The sequence below is a fragment of the Bombina bombina genome, chromosome 7, assembly GCF_027579735.1.
Source record: "Bombina bombina isolate aBomBom1 chromosome 7, aBomBom1.pri, whole genome shotgun sequence".
In the NCBI taxonomy this organism is placed as follows: Eukaryota; Metazoa; Chordata; class Amphibia; order Anura; family Bombinatoridae; genus Bombina; species Bombina bombina.
The window spans coordinates 497,819,840-497,841,927 of record NC_069505.1 but is presented as its reverse complement, the minus strand read 5'-3'; the positions used below and the strand labels follow the sequence as shown (position 1 = coordinate 497,841,927).

The following is a 22,088-nucleotide window of genomic DNA, read 5'->3' as shown; positions in this document are numbered from 1 at the left end:
TTATGACTGTGGTACTACAGACTTGCACATTGCAAGGATACAAACAGATCCTAATGCGCCACCTGTATTTGTCAAACAATACAGACTTCCCTTAGCCTCATATGATTCTCTTGCAGAGATCATAAGGAATTTGGAAGAAAGAGGTATTATCAGACAGGAACACAGCTCTTATAATAATCCTATTCTAGGTGTCCTTAAGCCCAATGGACAATGGCGTTTGTGTGCTGACTTAAGACAGCTAAACAAACGAGTATACATGTCTGGCTGGCCTGTACCATACATTGACCAGTGCCTAGCACAAATGCAAGGATCCAAAATATTCACTGCCATTGATTGTGCACAAGGATATTGGACCATAAAGGTACATGAAGAGGACCAATATAAGCTAGCATTCTCCTTCCAAAAGGTTCAGTATGCATTCCAGAGACTTCCATTTGGATACATAAATTCTGGACATGAATTTGCTGTATTCATGCATAAGGCTATGCCTGACGCACTGGAAAGGGGGACCTTATCTTATGTTGATGATGTTTTAATCAAAAGCACAGACTTTGAAAAACACGTCGCAGAGCTTAAACACGTCCTCAGCCAACTTAAAAGGGCAGGTATCAAATTATCCCTGCAAAAAGGTCAATGGTGCCGCACTCGTGTAAACTTCTTGGGACATGAAGTTACCTCTGAAGGATTAAATCCCCAAAAGAAAAAGGTGGAAGCTATAGTGAATTCTAAAAACCCAACTAACTTAAAGGAATTGAGATCATTCCTGGGTATGACAAATTATTCTCGCAAATTCATTGATAATTATGCGGAATTAGCTAAACCACTACTACTTCTTCTAAAGAAGGATGTGAAATGGCACTGGAGTGAGTCTCAAGAGACAGTCATCAGAGAGCTGAAGAGAAAACTCACTCAAGCACCTTGCTTAGCGTACCCTGAAGGTGGCAAACCTTTCTACTTAGAAACAGGGTACACAGATGTAAGCATGAGTGCTGTTTTATACCAAAAGCATGATAATTTGAACAAAGCCATTGCTTATGCGAGCAAAAATCTATCCCCAGTAGAAATAAAATTTAACGATTGCGAAAAAGCCCTCTTATCTACTGTATGGGCTCTACAAAATTTCTGCAGCTATATACAGGGCGAGAAAATTATTGTAGAAACGGCCCACCAGCCTTTGCTATATTTGCAAAGTGAGAGAATAAGAGATGGGAATTTGTCTAATAGCCGCATAACAGCGTGGACTCTTTCCTTACAAGGCTGGCCACTAGAAATTCGCTACAAGCAGAATAAAAAGAATCCAGTCACACAAGGGCTTGCTGAACTCCACGACTGTACTGCTAGAGATCCTGGGGAAGAATTATCAGAAGATGATTTTCTGGAGGAACAATTGCTTTCCCCATATAAAATGTACAATGAGGACAATTGTCAAACATTACCTTGGGTATATGTTGATGGTTGTTCTTACCATGCCACTATTGATAATGAGCGCAGATTAGTCGCTGGCATTGGTATAACTGGGGAAAATGGATTCTCAAATATATCTGTAGGTTTCAACATTGGACCAAGATCCAGTCAAGTTGCAGAACTAACTGCTGTTTTCAAAACCATTGAAATGGCTATTGAACATGGTATTCATGAATTTGTGATCATAACTGACTCAAATTATGTGCGTGACAGTTTTGTTAAATACCTGCCAACTTGGAAAAGAAATGGCATGCAGAAAAGCAATAACAAACCAGTCAAGCATGGCAAATTGTTCTGCGAGATTGATAATCTGGTGGTATCCAATGATTTAACCATACACTGGAAAAAGACCAAGGGTCATTCCAGAGTTCTAGGTCCTGATAAGGAAGGCAATGATCTTGCGGATTCATTAGCCAAACAAGGAGCCATAACTGGAGAACTCCTTAATATTGACCACTTAATGGGTGCAATTCAGGTAGAAGCCATTACCAGAAACCAGGCAAAACAACAGAGTGAGCCTAACTTGGTACAATGGAGTCAGGATTCTCCTAGTGAGGACCTGATCACTAGTCAAAAAGAAGACCCCATTGTAGGCATCTTCTATAAACACATAGGAGATCCTGAAAGCAACCCCATCTCAAAAGATGATTGTATTGGCAAAGAAGATCTTAGGATCTTAATAAAATCTAGATTACAATTCAAGTTACAGGATGGTTTGTTAATTAGAACCTCCAAAACTGGCATCCAGCAGTGGGTAGTACCCACCAAGTTCAGAGGTCTAATGCTTCAACATGCCCATGATGCTCCCACATCTGGTCATCGTGGTGCCAAACTCACGTATGAAATATTGCGTGATTATGCTTTTTGGCCACACATGTTGAAAGATGTTCAAACCTACTGTCAAGGGTGTTTAATCTGCCCACAGTTCCAACCCACTGCACCAACGCATAGAGCGCCATTGCAGAAAAGGGGGATGGTAATGCCATGGTCAGATATACAAATTGATTTTATTGGTCCGGTAACAAGGTCATCAAGAGGTAACAAGTACATGTTAACAGTGACATGCCTGTTCACTAAATGGGTAGAGTGCATTAGTGCACCTAACAATAGTGCTGAAACATGTGCAGCATTGCTCATCAACCATGTATTTTCCAGATTTGGTCTGCCCCAAAGAATCGAGTCAGATCGGGGGACCCACTTCACTAGCGAAGTGATGACAAAAATGTGGAAAATACTAGGGGTTAAAAGAAAGCTCCATATTGCTTATAGAGCTGCCTCAAGTGGTGGTGTAGAGCGTTACAACCAGTCCATTGTTAAAATCCTCAAAAAGTTTGTGAGTGAAACAGGTAAAGACTGGGATGTAAAACTACCTCTAGTCTTAATGGCATTAAGAGCAACTCCAAGTAGTGCTACCAAGATGTCACCTTTTGAGCTGATGACTGGTAGAAGAATGGTTCTACCTCAGCATCTGCTATACCGTACATCAGACCAAAACTTGATAAACGCTGCCAATACACATCAATATGTGGAAAACCTAAGAAAACACCTGCAATATGCATTCGCATTTGCTCAAAGGAATTTAGAAAGAGCCGCAACTGCCACTAAAACCTATTATGATCTCAAAACGTCCAAAAAGGAATATGAAATAAATGATAACGTTTATCTTTATAACTTTGGAAGAGATCAGGTTAGGGAGAAGAAATTTCTTCCCTCATGGAAAGGTCCTTTCGTCATTACTGACAAAATATCTCCAGTGGCCTATAAAATACGGATCCCCAAAAATGAAAGTTTCATAGATAAATGGGTCCATATCAATCAATTGCGGGCATGTCATCCCAAATCCCAACTACAAGTCATAGAGGGAGAATGAAGTGTCATATCCCCAAATGAACTAAAGACATACTGTAGTTCAAAGATGCCTAGCTGATAAACATGAAGGCTCAAAATAACAAACTTCCTACATAAGAGACTGTCTATGAGGTATACGGTTGATCCTCATAAAATACCATTGACTTTAGACCAATTTAAATACATGTGTCCTACATCTATTTAAAATTGGAAGGGGGATTATGTCATGGTATATGTGAGGTTAATAAATATATATATTTTAATCATATATCTCAAGATTAATAAATCTGTATTTTTGATCAGATATTTCACTGATCAGAAAAAAAAAATGATTCATTCCTCTCAGACAAACTGACTTCACTCATGTACAGCTCTTCCCCCATTTAGTATGCAGACAGGATGTCTCCAAAGGCTTGAGCATAACCTTTGAAGCCCCCTCCTGCTGTGTAAAAGGCAGCACTTTGATACATAGAACAGGACACAGGCAAATATATGGATTTCCTCCAAGAGAAATGCCGATCCGTCTGAAGAAATGTGAGAAATGAAAACATTTTTCAAGGGGAACTGGTAATTAGCACAGATTTATTTGAGCGGTTCATGTGGTGATTAAGATAATAAAGGCCTTGGGAAACAAAAGACAGATGATGAGGTGTGACTCTGGAAGCTCACGTAAGCAGGCAGCAAATAAACATCAATTTATTTTTTTCTGTTTGAATGCATGCCCCAGAATGTATTAAATATAGAAATTTGAGAAATTGTATAATTCTCTATTATTATTACATGGGTATTTGCTAAGCTTGGGAGGTAACTGTTTTAGTCAGTCAAAAATGTGTAATAACCTCTGTTTTGTTTATATTTTTCAGACAGATAATCTCAGATCTACATAGAAATGAATGTGCATATATATATGTATATATATATATATATACATATATATATATATATATATATATGTTTTGAAAACATAAAAGATCTTACTTAACCTCTGTGTTTTTAAGAATATAAATAAATACTTGTGGACCTGGAAAGAAATAATTAATGACACTTATTACTTTATTTCAGATGGAATGCCTGCATGAAATGAAATATCATAGCATATGAATGTGCAATAAATGTTTATAAAGTTTCAAATACATCTTTTAAAATATAGTGAGATGAAGATATGGAAGTTACTTTGATGTGATATGACTATGAGATATATATTTTCTGTTAGACTAAATGAAATATAAATTATTTTAATATAATGTTAGATATATTTGATATTTCATATCAAAATGATCAGAAAATTCATTAAGATATAACTTATCCAAAACAAATATTGTGAATAGTTGTTGCAGTAAATTATGATAAAATGAATAACCATTTCATAGAAATAGTGATTTAAGTTGTTTCAAATGTTGCTGTGTCTGTTTGTGATGCCACAGGGTGTTGCCACGAGAGAACTACAGCCAGAAAGATTTTTGGCTGTTGGAAATGGGATATCCAGTTATCCAATAGAGGGACAAGGTTTCGAAGGGCCACCCATATTTCACGCCAATGATTAGACAATAAGTTGTATGCAGAAGGAAGGAGGAACACTGGCTGCAGAGTTTTGAACTGACTGAAACTGTTTTGCGTGGGACACAGTCAAACTATAAAAACAAAGTGGGCCATACCTCTCCTATTCCATTGCAATTACACTTATTTTATATGAGGTGTGAAAAATCTTGAAGTTGGATCTCATTTTGGTAACGTGTATATATATAGAGTATAAGAAAAGGGCTGCTAATTACATGTGATATTTTAAAGTCACTGCAGTTTAAAGATACAGTTTTCTGGGTTTTGTAAGATAAGTCATATGCATAGCCTTTACAGTTAATAGATTTAAAGAGCAGATTATACTTTTAAACTGTGTGTCATTGTCCTAGATAGCTCTTAGCCTACCTATTTGTATGCAAGCATTTAAAGTAAACAATTACTATTGCTGGGCCTGGCAGAGTCAAATAAATAAATTGTATTTTAAATTGGTAATCCCAGCCTAGATATTATTTAAATTTGTATCTGGTAGACTAAGTGATTTATCTGTGAAAGTTCTGGTGTTTTAAGTCAATATTGTATTAGGATAAATTGCAGTTAAATAGCAGAATATATATATTATCCTATTGTTTAAGAATACTGTTTAAAATTGTATTGCTTGGATGTTAAAGGTTATTTATAAATAAGGTGGGTTTTTAAGATAAGCGTGTATGAATTTTGCATAGCATATTTAAATAGTTCTCAAGCGCATAAAAAGTTATTTCATTTCCTTTTATTGCAAATATACTTCAATATGTTCATGGATATTATCTAAATAAAAGAGTTCAGGTATTTATATTAATTGTATGGTCTAGTAGATGCATGGTTGATTAGGGTTTCTATTTTTAAGGAAAATTATTATAAGATTATGTTTATAACCCTGCCATAAACTGATATATTATTTGGATAGCACTACTAAGACTTTTATAAATATACTGACAATAACAATAAAACATGCGGTCTTGGACCCATGGTAACTAGGTTGTGTTAAGTAGTACTATTCTTAGCACTTTAATCCCTGTTACTCCCCCTATCAGGGGAGGTCTATATGGCCTGCATGATTACCCTGAAAAAGTATAACAACAAGACATGCGGTCTGGGACCCATGGTAACTAGGTTGTGTTAAGTAGTACTATTCTTAGCACTTTAATCCCTTTTACTCCCCCTATCGGGGGAGGTCTATATGGCCTGCATGATATATAATTACCCTTACAAAGTATAACAACAAGACATGCGGTCTGGGACCCATGGTAACTAGGTTGTGTTAAGTAGTACTATTCTTAGCACTTTAATCCCTTTTACTTCCCCTATCGGGGGAGGTCTATATGGCCTGCATGATATATATTTACCCTTACAAAGTATAACAATAAGACATGCGGTCTGTGACCCATGGTAACTAGGTTGTGTTAAGTAGTACTATTCTTAGCAGTTTAATCCCATTTACTCACCCTATCGGGGGAGGTCTATATGGCCTGCATGATATATAATTACCCTTACAAATATAACAATAAGACATGCGGTCTGGGACCCATGTTAAGGTTCTGTTAACTTAAGTAGTACTATTCTTAGCACTTTAATCCCTTTTATTCCCCCTACTGAGGGAGGTCTATATGGCCTGCCTGATTACCCTGACAAAGTATAACAATAAAACATGCGGCATGGGACCCATGGTAAGGTTACTTCCTTTTGCACAATAGAGTACAGGTATGGCATCGATTTTAGGAACCCGGAGATAATTTTTAGGAACCGGGAGATGGAAAAACATGCTTGGACACCCAGTACAGGTCGTTCTCCTTCAGCCTTTTTATACTTGGGTCCCCGACTATCAACAGGCACAACAGCATGAAATACCACCACATATGCCATCCTTTTGCACAATTGAGTACAGGTATGGCATCGATTTTAGGAACCCGGAGACCATTTTTAGGAAGGAACCGGGAGATGGAAAAAGATGCTTTGACACCCAGTACAGGTTGCTCTCCTTCAGCCTTTTTATACGATGGTCCACGACCCTCAACAGGCACAACAGCATGAAACACCATATATGCCATCCTTTTGCACAATAGAGAACAGGTATGGCATCGTTTTTAGGAACCCGGAGATATTTTTTAGAAACCGGGAGATGGAAAAAGATGCTTGGTCGGTCCTCCTACTTCAAATTTGGGGCACTGCGCGTGCAATCTACTGTGCCACCAGATATGAGTGGTGTGTTAAGTAGTACTATTATTAACAGTTTAATCACTGTTATGTGCCTTTTTTTTTTTTGGTTTGGGTTTTGTAGCCACAGTGCAGCACCAGAGGCCAGAAAAATTAGGCATGTACAAATGCCTGAAAAATTAGGTATTGTTGCAGCCGCTGCTGTAGCAGCGGCCAGAAAAATTGATGTTTGTTTGTCAATTAGAAAGTGACCTAAAACATTGCGGCTTGAACCCTAGTTGTTGGCGGATAAGTCACGCAAGTCATCCGGCTTTCGAAGATAAAATACAGCAGCGTGTGTACCATTTGTAGCCAAAGGCAGCTCGTCATCTCATCATGCCTTTTTTACTATAATGTATCGCACAATGTCAGTCCCTTCGGGATCCATCCCTCATTTATTTTAATAAAGGTGAGATAATCAAGACTTTTTTTACCTAGGCGACTTCTCTTCTCAGTGACAATACCTCCTGCTGCACTGAAGGTCCTTTCTGACAGGACACTTGAAGCGGGGCAGGCCAGAAGTTCAATTGCAAATTGGGATAGCTCAGGCCACAGGTCAAGCCTGCACATCCAGTAGTCAAGGGGTCCATCGCTCCTAAGAGTGTCGATATTCCGCAGTTAATGCAAGGTAGTCTGCTACCTGTCGGTTGAGTCTTTCTCTGAGGCTGGATCCCGAAGGGCTGTGGCTTTGCATAGGAGTTAAAAAGGTCCCCATGTCCTCCATCAACAACACGTCTGGAAAGCGTACTGTCCTTGCCAGCGTGGTCGTGGGAGGAGGATTACTTTCATCTCTTCCCCTGTTAGATTCCCGTTGTGCTGTGACATCACCCTTATACGCTGTGTAAAGCATACTTTTTAATTTATTTTTGAACTGCTCCATCCTTTCCGACTTGCGGGAATTCGGTAACATTTCAGTCACTTTATGCTTATACCGGGGGTCTAGTAACGTGGACACCCAGTACAGGTCGTTCTCCTTCAGCTTTTTTATACGAGGGTCCCTCAACAGGCACGACAGCATGAAAGTCCCCATTTGCACAAGGTTGGATGCCGAGCTAATCATGTCCCGTTCCTCGTCCTCACTGATCTCACTGAAGTTATCTTCTTCCCCCCAGCCACGTACAACACCACGGGAACCAGATAGGTGACAACAACGAGCACCCTGGGATGCCTGTTGTGCTTGGTCTTCCTCCTCCTCAAAGCCACATTCCTCCTCTGACTCCTCTTCCTCACAATCCTCTTCCTGCGTTGCCGCTGGTCCAGCAAGCGATGCTGATAAGGCTGTTTCTGGTGGTGATGGACACCACAACTCTTCCTCTTCATCATCTACGGCCTGACCCAGCACTCTTTGCAGGGCATGCTCCAGGAAGAAAACAAATGGTATGATGTCGCTGATGGTGCCTTCGGTGCGACTGACTAGGTTTGTCACCTCCTCAAAAGGACGCATGAGCCTACAGGCATTGCGCATGAGCGTCCAGTAACGTGGCAAAAAAATCCCCAGCTCCCCAGAGGCTGTCCTAGCACCCCGGTCATACAAATACTCGTTAACAGCTTTTTCTTGTTGGAGCAGGCGGTCGAACATTAGGAGTGTTGAATTCCACCGTGTCGGGCTGTCGCAAATCAAGCGCCTCACTGGCAGGTTGTTTCGCCGCTGGGTATCTGACAAGTGCGCCATGGCCATGTAGGAACGCCTGAAATGGCCACACACCTTCCTGGCCTCCTTCAGGACGTCCTGTAAGCCTGGGTACTTATGCACAAATCGTTGTACAATCAAATTACACACATGTGCCATGCACGGCACATGTGTCAACTTGCCCAATTTCAATGTGCCACCAAATTACTTCCGTTGTCAGAAAAAACTTTGCCAATCTCCAATTGGTGCAGAGTCAGCCACTGATCCATCTGTGCGTTCAGGGCGGACAGGAGTGCTGGTGTGGTGTGACTCTCGGCTTTCAGGCAAGTCAACCCCAAGACAGCGTGACACTGCCGTATCCGGGATGTTGAATAGTACCTGGGGAGCTGGGGGGGTGCCGTTGATGTGGAGCAAGACGCAGCAGCAGAAGAGGACTGAGCCGAGGAAGAGGTTATGGAGTAGGAGGAGTAGAGGAGGTAGAAGCAGGCCTGCCTGCAAGTCGTGGCGGTGTCACCAACTCCTCTGCAGAGCCACGCATTCCATGCTTGTCAGCCATCAGCAGGTTTACCCAATGCGCAGTGTAGGTGATATACCTGCCCTGACCATGCTTTGCAGACCAGCTATCAGTGGTCAGATGGACCCTTGCCCCAACGCTGTGTGCCAGACATGCCATTACTTCCTTTCGCACAATCGAGTACAGGTTGGGGATTGCCTTTTGTGAAAAGAAATTTCGGCCGGGTACCTTCCACTGTGGTGTTCCCATAGCAACAAATTTTTTGAACGCCTCAGACTCCACCAGCTTGTATGGTAAAAGCTGGCGGGCTAAGAGTTCAGACAAGCCAGCTGTCAGACGCCGGGCAAGGGGGTGACTTTGGGAAATTGGCTTCTTACACTCAAACATGTCCTTGACAGACCCCTGACTGTGAGCAGATGACCAGGAACTGCTACGTAAGAGAGACTGAGTGGAGGATGGTTGAGAGGGGGCAAGGAGGACAGCAGTGGTTGACGTGAATGAAGATGCTGGACCTGGAGGAGGATGGCGGCTTTGAGTTTGTGTGCTGCTTCTACTCATGTGTTCTTCCCATCGGCGTTTGTGATGTGAGACCATGTGCCTTCGCAAAGCAGTTGTACCTAGGTGGGTGTTGGACTTCCCACGACTCAGTTTCTTTTGGCACAGGTTGCAAATGGCATCACTGTTGTCAGAGGCAGACACACAAAAAAAATGCCACACTGCTGAGCTCTGCGATGACGGCATTCTGGTGGTGGCAACAGCATGCGTTGATTGGCGTGCTGTCTGGCTGACCCCGGGTGCCGATGCATGCTGTCTGACTGTGCCACTATCTCCTTTCGATGACCTCCCCCTGCTTCCAACTCGTCTCCTCCTCCTCCTCCTCCTCCTCTCTGTCTCCCCATCTGAACTTTCCCCCTCTTCTTCTTCTCTTCTAGCGAGCACCCACGTGACATCCACGGACACATCATCATCAACCGCGTCACTTGTACCTGACAAATCAACAAAGGAAGCAGCAGCGGGTTCATCATCATCATCATCATCATCATCATCATATTCATTCATTCATTCATTCGATCTGTCAGAGGAGTTATTGACACATCAGTTGGAAGAAATGAGTGATGCGCAACCATCATTGATAGAGGATGTAGATAACAGATGAATGAATTCATTCATTCATTCATCTGTTATCTACATCCTCTGTCAATGATGGTTGCGCATCACTCATTTCTTCCAACTGATGTGTCAATAACTCCTCTGACAGATCAAGTGAAGCGGCTGTGGTGCTAGTGTTGGTGGTGGCGGCAGGCGGGCGGCACTGGTCACTTGAGAGGTGCCCGAAGCTAAGCTGGAGGTGGATGGTGCGTCAAGGTTAGGACTAGGAGCACAAGCTGTAGAAGATTGGGTGTCCTGTGTTAGCCATTCAACTAGTTCCTCCTCAGAACTTTTCGCGTCCATGGCATGTGGCCTCTGAACACTGTGCATAGTTGTAGGGTCTAAGGGAATCACAGCACCACGGACACGACGGCACCTGCGGGGTGGCCTGCCTCTGCCTGTCATTTTTTTTTTAAATGTACACTTACACTACTATTAAACAAATTATGAGTGGTGGCACTGGGCAAGTGGGCACAGTATACGCTGTGAGCCTGACACAAAAAAGCAGACTGATGTTTCACAGTCAAAAAAAAAAGTTTTTTTTATTTTAAATATTTACACTACTGTTATAACAAATATGATTCGTGGCACTAGTTGGAAAGTGGGCCTGGCACGCACGCTGGCAGACAGGCAACTGCAATTAAATAACACTAGCAGACTGATGTAAAAGTTTTTTTTTTTAAAAAGTTACAATAATGTTACAACAGATAGGAGTGGTGGCAATGAGGATGGAAGTAGGCACAGTATATGCTGGCTGCCTGGCACACAGGCTGGCACTAGTGGCAGCCTGGCCTGGCAACTAAAATTAAATAACACTAGAAGAGGACTGATGTAAAAGTTTTTTGTTTTTTTTAAATTTACACTAATGTTACACCAGATATAAGTGGTGGAAAACAGAGCTATTAATCACAGTATATGATGTGGATCTGACACACAGGCCTGATGGAAAATGAAATTAGATTACACTAGCAAAATTATGTAAAAGTTTTTTTTTAAAATTTACACTAATGTTAACCAGATATTAGTGGTGGCACAGAAGAATTAATCACAGTATATGATGTGGGCCTGACTCACAGGCCTGATAGAAAATGAAATTAGATTACACTAGCAAAATGATGTAAAAGTTTTTTTTTTTTTTTTTAAATTTACACTAATGTTAAGCAGATATCAGTGGTGGCACTAGTCACAGTATATGCTGTGAGCCTCACACACAGGCTGACAGCCAGGCAAATGCAAATAAAATTACAAATAAAAAAAACAAAAAACGGCTGAAGTTCTAGCCCTAAAAAGGGCTTTTTGGGGTGCTGTCCTTACAGCAGAGATTAGATGAATCCTTCAGGACTGTAGTGGACACTGAATACACTAGCCTAGCTATCTATTTCCCTATAATATCAACAGCAGCAACACTAAACCTTCTCTCACTAACAATGCAGGATCGTAAGTAATCTAAAATGGCTGCTGCCCAGGAGCTGTGGGGGTCTGTGAGGGAGTGTCTGCTGCTGATTGGCTCAAATGTGTCTGAGATACAGGGTCAAAGTTTCCTCAATGATGACGAATAGGGGGCGGATCGAACATCGCATATGTTTGCCTGCCGCGGCGAACAAGCTAAGATCACTGTGAACTGTTCTCTGGCGAACAGTTCGCGACATCACTAGTCACCTATATCATTCTGCTAGCTTATTGGCCTTGAGTTAAGTGTATTTGGTATATATAGTTGGCCCCCATATAATTCCTTGTTTGCTAGGTGAATGTGACTTCTCGCACGCACTCCCGATCTCTATTGCTGACAGGCACAATCATATTCCCCTGCTCGTGTCTACATGAGTGTCTCTAAATTGCCCTTTATTTTTCACAATGATGTGTCATATAGTTGTAACGATGTGCTACATTGGTTACGATGTGTATCTCCTCTGCTATACTGACATGGGTATTTGTTTACCAGGTTGCCATGTCAACCGGCCGGTTGCGCTACTTTTGAATAATACAGTGTTCCCGGTCTTTTCTGTAACTGTTTTTTCCCCCGGGTTCTGCACAATGCTAGGTCTAGTTTTGAATACCGGTAAGCTGACTTGTTTATTCTGCTTCTGATGCTTGGCCCATTTATTTTCTGTTAACCACTGTTAATTTCTACTGCAGGGCTATGTACACACATGTTTTTTCTGACACATAGTTTCAACATGTATCTATTATTGTATGCATACAAATCTGAGGACGCAGTGTTTCACACATATTCACATATGGATATTATACATTTACCATCTCATCTTTGAGCTGGTTGGCTGATTTGTAGATCACTGATGTTTCTCCTACTGGGATATGCTTTACCTATGTGTTTATTATGTGCCTAATTTGACATTTTTTGGATTTGATTTGTGGTTTTCAGATATGTGCTTAGATTTATTGCATTGATGCCTCCATTTTTCTGATTTAGTGTAATTTATCTGTATTCCTAAATGTATATTTGATTAGCTCCAGCTGTTTATTTTATTTTAATATTTTTTGCTTGGGCCAGCCTCATTCATTGCCAGGGGGGTGTCTCAACTTGTGGGTGGCACCTTACTCTGGAGAGCGTATGATTGGCTGACCTACCTAAGTAAGGGTGTCTGGTGTGGGTTTGCTCATATTGTAATTTTGTATGTCTGAGGAAGGGGCTAATCCCCCGAAAACGTTCACATATTTGGAATAAAAACTTTGAAAAGTCCTGGCGAGTGCACTCTTCCTTATATTCTATTTGCCTATCTGTTGCACCCCGGGCATGTGACTCAGGATTTCTGGAGTGCTCGTCTACTTTGAACTATATATATATATATACACACACACACACAGTAAAACACAAATACATCAATGCATATGTAAACACACACATATATATATATATATATATATATATGTGTGTGTGTTAAATCCCTTTGCAGCCTTTTTTTCCTAAGACCTGAGACCTTATATTTTAGAGCCCTTATAACATTTTTGATGCAAATTTTTTAAAATAATTTTTATTAGACAGTGTTATTATGACTGTAAATGTACATTAAGATTTATTTTTTATGTGTTTTGTGCAACTTTTTATTCAAGTGTAACAGTTAACCAGAGCTTTTAAGTAGCACTTACCCGACACGTGTTAAATTAAATTGCGCTTGAGTGAACCCATTTACTTTCAACTTGTAATACCATGCTACTTCCAATCGATGAGCGCAGAGCCATGATAAACCCCCTTTCACTCGTGCGCAACAGTTAGCGCACCACTTGTAATCTAGCCCACTGTGTTTAGTGTCCCTTTAAGGGCAGATCATTCATTACATTATCTGTGGACACAGCACACAAGCATATACACCTTTTTATGATTTTCCATTAAAGGAACATCTGATTTACTAAATAAATAATTAAATGAAAAATAGTTATAGTTTTTAAACTGTTCCTTTTTAGATGCAACAAATAAACTTCTTTGAGTGCATTAAAATGAAATGCTTCAAATGATAAATAATGACTGCAACTAAGTTTAATTTCCAATGCAAATTTGTTATCACTGATACAGCTGCATTTGCAGTATTTTTCTACTGAATCAGAATAAGATTACAATAAACCCTTTCATTTTTGGGGAGTGGCCAGAATGAATATAACAGCTCTGATTGGCCATTATCATTGCTGCCCTCCCTTTTACCCCACCCCCTCACAGATTTCTTCTGCATAAGTCGTGTCAGGATACAACAGAGAATCTGCTGAAACAAGGTAGGGTGTATTTGTTATGGAGGGGTGAAGTTTACATTATGGATATCTGCATGCCTGCTGATACATAGAATTTGAACACTTTTAATATATTATTGGCAGACTAGCAATTAGTTTCTTTGTGGGAGTGTCACTTTTTTTTACTTTTCAGACACAGCAGGGGGTCCCCTTCCCCCATGAAAATTCAATTGTATACACTGGTCTAAAGTTAAGAAAGCTTTCTGTATCTTTGAGACTAAATTGAGACAACTGCTTAGTGGCCTAGATATTTCAAGATAGGAAAGTTTTGTATTCTTTCCAGCATTCCTAATAACAGAACTGTAGTACAAAGTATTAAGCAATAAAATGCAAGTTTAATTGAGTTTAGTGTTTAGAAGTCGGTATGTGAGATCGGGCTGTATTGGGACAGACATTGGAACAGGAGTGAATGCTGTATGTAGTGTATACAGGGTAAAAGTGAAATCTTTGTGTATGTGTGTATTTGTACAAGCTAAGTACAATCTGTGTATATATGTTTATGAATACAGGGTGAGTACAATGTATATTTCTGATGTGTGTGTGTGTGTGTGGGTGTGTGTACATGAGTGAGTGGTGGTTGTGTGCATGTGTATAATGGGGTCGATTTTATCAAGCTGAGGCAGACAGGGGCGCACATACGCGCCCCTGTCCGCCGCAGCTCACCTCTGGCGGGCTGAATTCCACTACTGGAATTCAGCATTGCACACAAGCGCTATTTTGCACTTGTGTGCAACTCCACACCCTGCCCGCACACAGCCAATCACACGCGGGCAGGAGCTGTCGATCTCCCCAGTCGGACGAGACCGGGAAGATTGAAATTTGTCACCTAAGAGGCGGCGAAAGGGTGGGGAAGCAGCGGTCTGATAACCGCTGTTTGTTAAATACGAAGTGCAGGTTCTCTTGTGAAAACCTGCAGTTGTAGGCAGATGAAGCCTGACGAAGGGGTTGATAAATCGACCCCAATGTGTGTGCATGCACAGGATGAGTGCAAGGTACACAATATTGTGTGTAAGTGTGAGTTCAGTATACGTGTGTGTGCACAGGGTAAGTTCAGTATACATGTGTGTGTGTGTACAGGGTGAGTTCAGTATACATGTGTGTGCACAGGGTGAGTTCAGTATACATGTGTGTGCACAGGGTGAGTTCAGTATACATGTGTGTGCACAGGGTGAGTTCAGTATACATGTGTGTGCACAGGGTGAGTTCAGAATACATGTGTGTGCACAGGGTGAGTTCAGTATACATGTGTGTGCACAGGGTAAGTTCGGTATACATGTGTGTGTGTGTGTGGGTGCACAGGGTAAGTTCAGTATACATGTGTGTGTATAGGGTGAGTTCAGTATACGTGTGTGTGTGTGTGTACAGGGTGAGTTCAGTATACATGTGTGTGCACAGGGTGAGTTCAGTATACATGTGTGTGTATAGGGTGAGTTCAGTATACATGTGTGTGTACAGGGTGAGTTCAGTATACATGTGTATGCACAGGGTGAGTTCAGTATACATGTGTGTGTACAGGGTGAGTTCAGTATACATGTGTGTGTATAGGGTGAGTTCAGTATACGTGTGTGTGTGTACAGGGTGAGTTCAGTATACATGTGTGTGCACAGGGTGAGTTCAGTATACATGTGTGTGCACAGGGTGAGTGCAGTATACATGTGTGTGCACAGGGTGAGTTCAGTATACGTGTGTGTGCACAGGGTGAGTTCAGTATACGTGTGTGTGCACAGAGTGAGTTCAGTATACATGTGTGTGCACAGGGTGAGTTCAGTATACATGTGTGTGTACGGGGTGAGTTCAGTATACATGTGTGTGTGTACAGGGTGAGTTCAGTATACATGTGTGATGTGTGTGTACAGGGTGAGTTCAGTATACATGTGTGTGCACAGGGTAAGTTCAGTATACATGTGTGTACAGGATGAGTTCAGTATACATGTGTGTGTACAGGGTGAGTTCAGTATGCATGTGTGTACAGGATGAGTTCAGTATACATGTGTGTGTACAGGATGAGTTCAGTATACATGTGTGTGCACAGGGTGAGTTCAGTATACATGTGTGTGCACAGGGTGAGTTCAGTATACGTGTGTGCACAGGGTGAGTTCAGTATACGTGTGTGCACAGGGTGAGTTCAGTATACATGTGTGTGTACAGGGTGAGTTCAGTATACATGTGTGTGTACAGGGTGAGTTCAGTATACGTGTGTGCACAGGGTGAGTTCAGTATACGTGTGTGCACAGGGTGAGTTCAGTATACATGTGTGTGCACAGGGTGAGTTCAGTATACATGTGTGTGCACAGGGTGAGTTCAGTATACGTGTGTGCACAGGGTGAGTTCAGTATACGTGTGTGCACAGGGTGAGTTCAGTATACGTGTGTGCACAGGGTGAGTTCAGTATACATGTGTGTGTACAGGGTGAGTTCAGTATACATGTGTGTGTGTGTGTGTACAGGGTGAGATCAGTATATATGTGTGTGCACAGCAGGGATGGGCAATTATCGGCCCTCCAGATGTTATGGACTACATCTCCCATGATGCTTTGCCAGCATTATCGCTGAAAAAGCATTATGGGAGATGTAGTCCATAATATCTGAGGGCCGATAATTGCCCACCCCGGGTTTACAGGGGGAGTTCAGTATACATGTGTGTGTGTACAGGGTGAGTTCAGTATACATGTATGTGTACAGGGTGAGTTCAGTATACATGTGTGTGCACAGGGTGAGTTCAGTATACATGTGTGTGTACAGGATGAGTTCAGTATACATGTGTGTGTGTACAGGATGAGTTCAGTATACATGTGTGTGTGTACAGGGTGAGTTCAGTATACATGTGTGTGTGCACAGGGTGAGTATACATGTGTGTGTGTACAGGGTGAGTTCAGTATACATGTGTGTGTGCACAGGGTGAGTTCAGTATACATGTGTGTGCACAGGGTGAGTTCAGTATACATGTGTGTGCACGGGGTGAGTTTAGTATACATGTGTGTGTGTGTGTACAGGGTGAGTTCAGTATACATGTGTGTGCACAGGGTGAGTTCAGTATACATGTGTGTGCACAGGGTGAGTTCAGTATACATGTGTGTGCACAGGGTGAGTTCAGTATACATGTGTGTGCACAGGGTGTGTTCAGTATACATGTGTGTGCACAGGGTGTGTTCAGTATACATGTGTGTGTATAGGGTGAGTTCAGTATACATGTGTGTGTATAGGGTGAGTTCAGTATACATGTGTGTGTACAGGGTGAGTTCAGTATACATGTGTGTGTATAGGGTGAGTTCAGTATACATGTGTGTGTATAGGGTGAGTTCAGTATACATGTGTGTGTGTGTGTGTGTGTGTACAGGGTGAGTTCAGTATACATTTGTGTGTACAGGGTGAGTTCAGTATACATGTGTGTGTGCACAGGGTGAGTTCAGTATACGTGTGTGTGCACAGAGTGAGTTCAGTATACATGTGTGTGCACGGGGTGAGTTCAGTATACATGTGTGTGCACGGGGTGAGTTCAGTATACATGTGTGTGTACAGGGTGAGTTCAGTATACATGTGTGTGTATAGGGTGAGTTCAGTATACGTGTGTGTGTGTGTGTGTGTGTGTACAGGGTGAGTTCAGTATACATGTGTGTGCACAGGGTGAGTTCAGTATACATGTGTGTGTACAGGGTGAGTTCAGTATACATGTGTGTGTATAGGGTGAGTTCAGTATACATGTGTGTGTGTGCACAGGGTGAGTTCAGTATACATGTGTGGGTACAGGGTGAGTTCAGTATACATGTGTGTGTACAGGGTGAGTTCAGTATACATGTGTGTGTATAAGGTGAGTTCAGTATACGTGTGTGTGTGTGTACAGGGTGAGTTCAGTATACATGTGTGTGCACAGGGTGAGTTCAGTATACGTGTGTGTGCACAGGGTGAGTTCAGTATACATGTGTGTGCACGGGGTGAGTTTAGTATACATGTGTGTGCACAGGGTGAGTTTAGTATACATGTGTGTGTGCACAGGGTGAGTTCAGTATACATGTGTGTGCACGGGGTGGGTTTAGTATACATGTGTGTGCACGGGGTGAGTTTAGTATACATGTGTGTGCACGGGGTGAGTTTAGTATACATGTGTGTGTACAGGGTGAGTTCAGTATACGTGTGTGTGTGTGTACAGGGTGAGTTCAGTATACATGTGTGTGTGTACAGGGTGAGTTCAGTATACATGTGTGTGTGCACAGGGTGAGTTCAGTATACATGTGTGTGTGCACAGGGTGAGTTCAGTATACATGTGCGTGTGCACAGGGTGAGTTCAGTATACATGTGTGTGCACAGGGTGAGTTCAGTATACATGTGTGTGCACAGGGTGAGTTCAATATACGTGTGTGTGCACAGGGTGAGTTCAGTATACGTGTGTGTGTACAGGGTGAGTTCAGTATACGTGTGTGTGTACAGGGTGAGTTTAGTATACATGTGTGTGCACAGGGTGAGTTCAGTATACATGTGTGTGCACAGGGTGAGTTCAGTATACATGTGTGTGCACAGGGTGAGTTCAATATACATGTGTGTGTGTACAGGGTGAGTTCAGTATACATGTGTGTGTGTACAGGGTGAGTTCAGTATACATGTGTGTGTGTGTACAGGGTGAGTTCAGTATACATGTGTGTGTGCACAGGGTGAGTTCAGTATACATGTGTGTGTGCACAGGGTGATTTCAGTATACATGTGTGTGCACAGGGTGAGTTCAGTATATCAAAACAGTCCTAAATTACAAAAAACGAGAGGTGCTCTTGGTGCAGCAAGTTCAAAGAATAGGATATACAACAAAAGATTAAATCCAGGTACTCACAAACAGGATTGCACATTCAGTGCAATAACGAACAAACCGAAGCTTCTGAGCCGCTCGGCTGACTCTCTGTGGTTGTGACTCACAGGGTGAGTTCAGTATACGTGTGTGCACAGGGTGAGTTCAGTATACGTGTGTGCACAGGGTGAGTTCAGTATACGTGTGTGCACAGGGTGAGTTCAGTATACATGTGTGTGTACAGGGTGAGTTCAGTATACGTGTGTGCACAGGGTGAGTTCAGTATACGTGTGTGCACAGGGTGAGTTCAGTATACGTGTGTGCACAGGGTGAGTTCAGTATACATGTGTGTGCACAGGGTGAGTTCAGTATACATGTGTGTGCACAGGGTGAGTTCAGTATACGTGTGTGCACAGGGTGAGTTCAGTATACGTGTGTGCACAGGGTGAGTTCAGTATACATGTGTGTGTACAGGGTGAGTTCAGTATATATGTGTGTGTACAGCAGGGATGGGCAATTATCGGCCCTCCAGATGTTATGGACTACTTCTCCCATGATGCTTTGCCAGCATTATCGCTGAAAAAGCATTATGGGAGATGTAGTCCATAATATCTGAGGGCCGATAATTGCCCACCCCTGGTTTACAGGGTGAGTTCAGTATACATGTGTGTACAGGGGGAGTTCAGTATACATGTGTGTGTGTACAGGGTGAGTTCAGTATACATGTGTGTACAGGGGGAGTTCAGTATACATGTTTGTGTACAGGGTGAGTTCAGTATACGTGTGTGTGTGTGTGTGTGTGTGTGTACAGGGTGAGTTCAGTATACATTTGTGTGTACAGGGTGAGTTCAGTATACATGTGTGTGTGTGTGTGTACAGGGTGAGTTCAGTATACATGTGTGTGTACAGGGTGAGTTCAGTATACATGTGTGTGTATAAGGTGAGTTCAGTATACATGTGTGTGTGTGTGTGTACAGGGTGAGTTCAGTATACATGTGTGTGCACAGGGTGAGTTCAGTATACATGTGTGTGCACAGGGTGAGTTCAGTATACATGTGTGTGCACAGGGTGAGTTCAGTATACATGTGTGTGTGCACAGGGTGAGTTCAGTATACATGTGTGTGTGCACAGGGTGAGTTGAGTATACATGTGTGTGTACAGGGTGAGTTCAGTATACATGTGTGTGTGTACAGGGTGAGTTCAGTATACATGTGTGTGCACAGGGTGAGTTCAGTATACATGTGTGTGTACAGGGTGAGTTCAGTATACATGTGTGTGTGTGTGTGTACAGGGTGAGATCAGTATATATGTGTGTGCACAGCAGGGATGGGCAATTATCGGCCCTCCAGATGTTATGGACTACATCTCCCATGATGCTTTGCCAGCATTATCGCTGAAAAAGCATTATGGGAGATGTAGTCCATAATATCTGAGGGCCGATAATTGCCCACCCCGGGTTTACAGGGGGAGTTCAGTATACATGTGTGTGTGTGTGTACAGGGTGAGTTCAGTATACATGTATGTGTACAGGGTGAGTTCAGTATACATGTGTGTGCACAGGGTGAGTTCAGTATACATGTGTGTGTACAGGATGAGTTCAGTATACATGTGTGTGTGTACAGGATGAGTTCAGTATACATGTGTGTGTGTACAGGGTGAGTTCAGTATACATGTGTGTGTGCACAGGGTGAGTTCAGTATACATGTGTGTGCACAGGGTGAGTTCAGTATACATGTGTGTGCACGGGGTGAGTTTAGTATACATGTGTGTGTGTGTGTACAGGGTGAGTTCAGTATACATGTGTGTGCACAGGGTGAGTTCAGTATACATGTGTGTGCACAGGGTGAGTTCAGTATACATGTGTGTGCACAGGGTGAGTTCAGTATACATGTGTGTGCACAGGGTGTGTTCAGTATACATGTGTGTGTACAGGGTGAGTTCAGTATACATGTGTGTGTATAGGGTGAGTTCAGTATACATGTGTGTGTACAGGGTGAGTTCAGTATACATGTGTGTGTATAGGGTGAGTTCAGTATACATGTGTGTGTATAGGGTGAGTTCAGTATACATGTGTGTGTGTGTGTGTGTACAGGGTGAGTTCAGTATACATTTGTGTGTACAGGGTGAGTTCAGTATACATGTGTGTGTGCACAGGGTGAGTTCAGTATACGTGTGTGTGCACAGAGTGAGTTCAGTATACATGTGTGTGCACGGGGTGAGTTCAGTATACATGTGTGTGCACGGGGTGAGTTCAGTATACATGTGTGTGTACAGGGTGAGTTCAGTATACATGTGTGTGTATAGGGTGAGTTCAGTATACGTGTGTGTGTGTGTGTGTACAGGGTGAGTTCAGTATACATGTGTGTGCACAGGGTGAGTTCAGTATACATGTGTGTGTACAGGGTGAGTTCAGTATACATGTGTGTGTATAGGGTGAGTTCAGTATACATGTGTGTGTGTGCACAGGGTGAGTTCAGTATACATGTGTGGGTACAGGGTGAGTTCAGTATACATGTGTGTGTACAGGGTGAGTTCAGTATACATGTGTGTGTATAAGGTGAGTTCAGTATACGTGTGTGTGTGTGTACAGGGTGAGTTCAGTATACATGTGTGTGCACAGGGTGAGTTCAGTATACGTGTGTGTGCACAGGGTGAGTTCAGTATACATGTGTGTGCACGGGGTGAGTTTAGTATACATGTGTGTGCACAGGGTGAGTTTAGTATACATGTGTGTGTGCACAGGGTGAGTTCAGTATACATGTGTGTGCACGGGGTGGGTTTAGTATACATGTGTGTGCACGGGGTGAGTTTAGTATACATGTGTGTGCACGGGGTGAGTTTAGTATACATGTGTGTGTACAGGGTGAGTTCAGTATACGTGTGTGTGTGTGTACAGGGTGAGTTCAGTATACATGTGTGTGTGTACAGGGTGAGTTCAGTATACATGTGTGTGTGCACAGGGTGAGTTCAGTATACATGTGTGTGTGCACAGGGTGAGTTCAGTATACATGTGCGTGTGCACAGGGTGAGTTCAGTATACATGTGTGTGCACAGGGTGAGTTCAGTATACATGTGTGTGCACAGGGTGAGTTCAATATACGTGTGTGTGCACAGGGTGAGTTCAGTATACGTGTGTGTGTACAGGGTGAGTTCAGTATACGTGTGTGTGTACAGGGTGAGTTTAGTATACATGTGTGTGCACAGGGTGAGTTCAGTATA

The 22,088-nt window shown here is 42.4% G+C and overlaps 1 protein-coding gene across 1 annotated transcript in view; it reads left to right on the top strand.

Annotated features, from left to right (window-relative positions):
- Positions 1 to 14,027: 14,027 nt before the first annotated feature.
- LOC128666862 (cytochrome P450 2A4) overlaps positions 14,028 to 22,088 on the top strand; it is a 65,415-nt gene continuing 57,354 nt past the window's right edge. The window contains exon 1 of the mRNA XM_053721663.1: positions 14,028 to 14,081. The gene's annotated coding sequence lies outside the window, so the exon portion shown is untranslated. The remainder of the gene's footprint in view (positions 14,082 to 22,088) is intronic.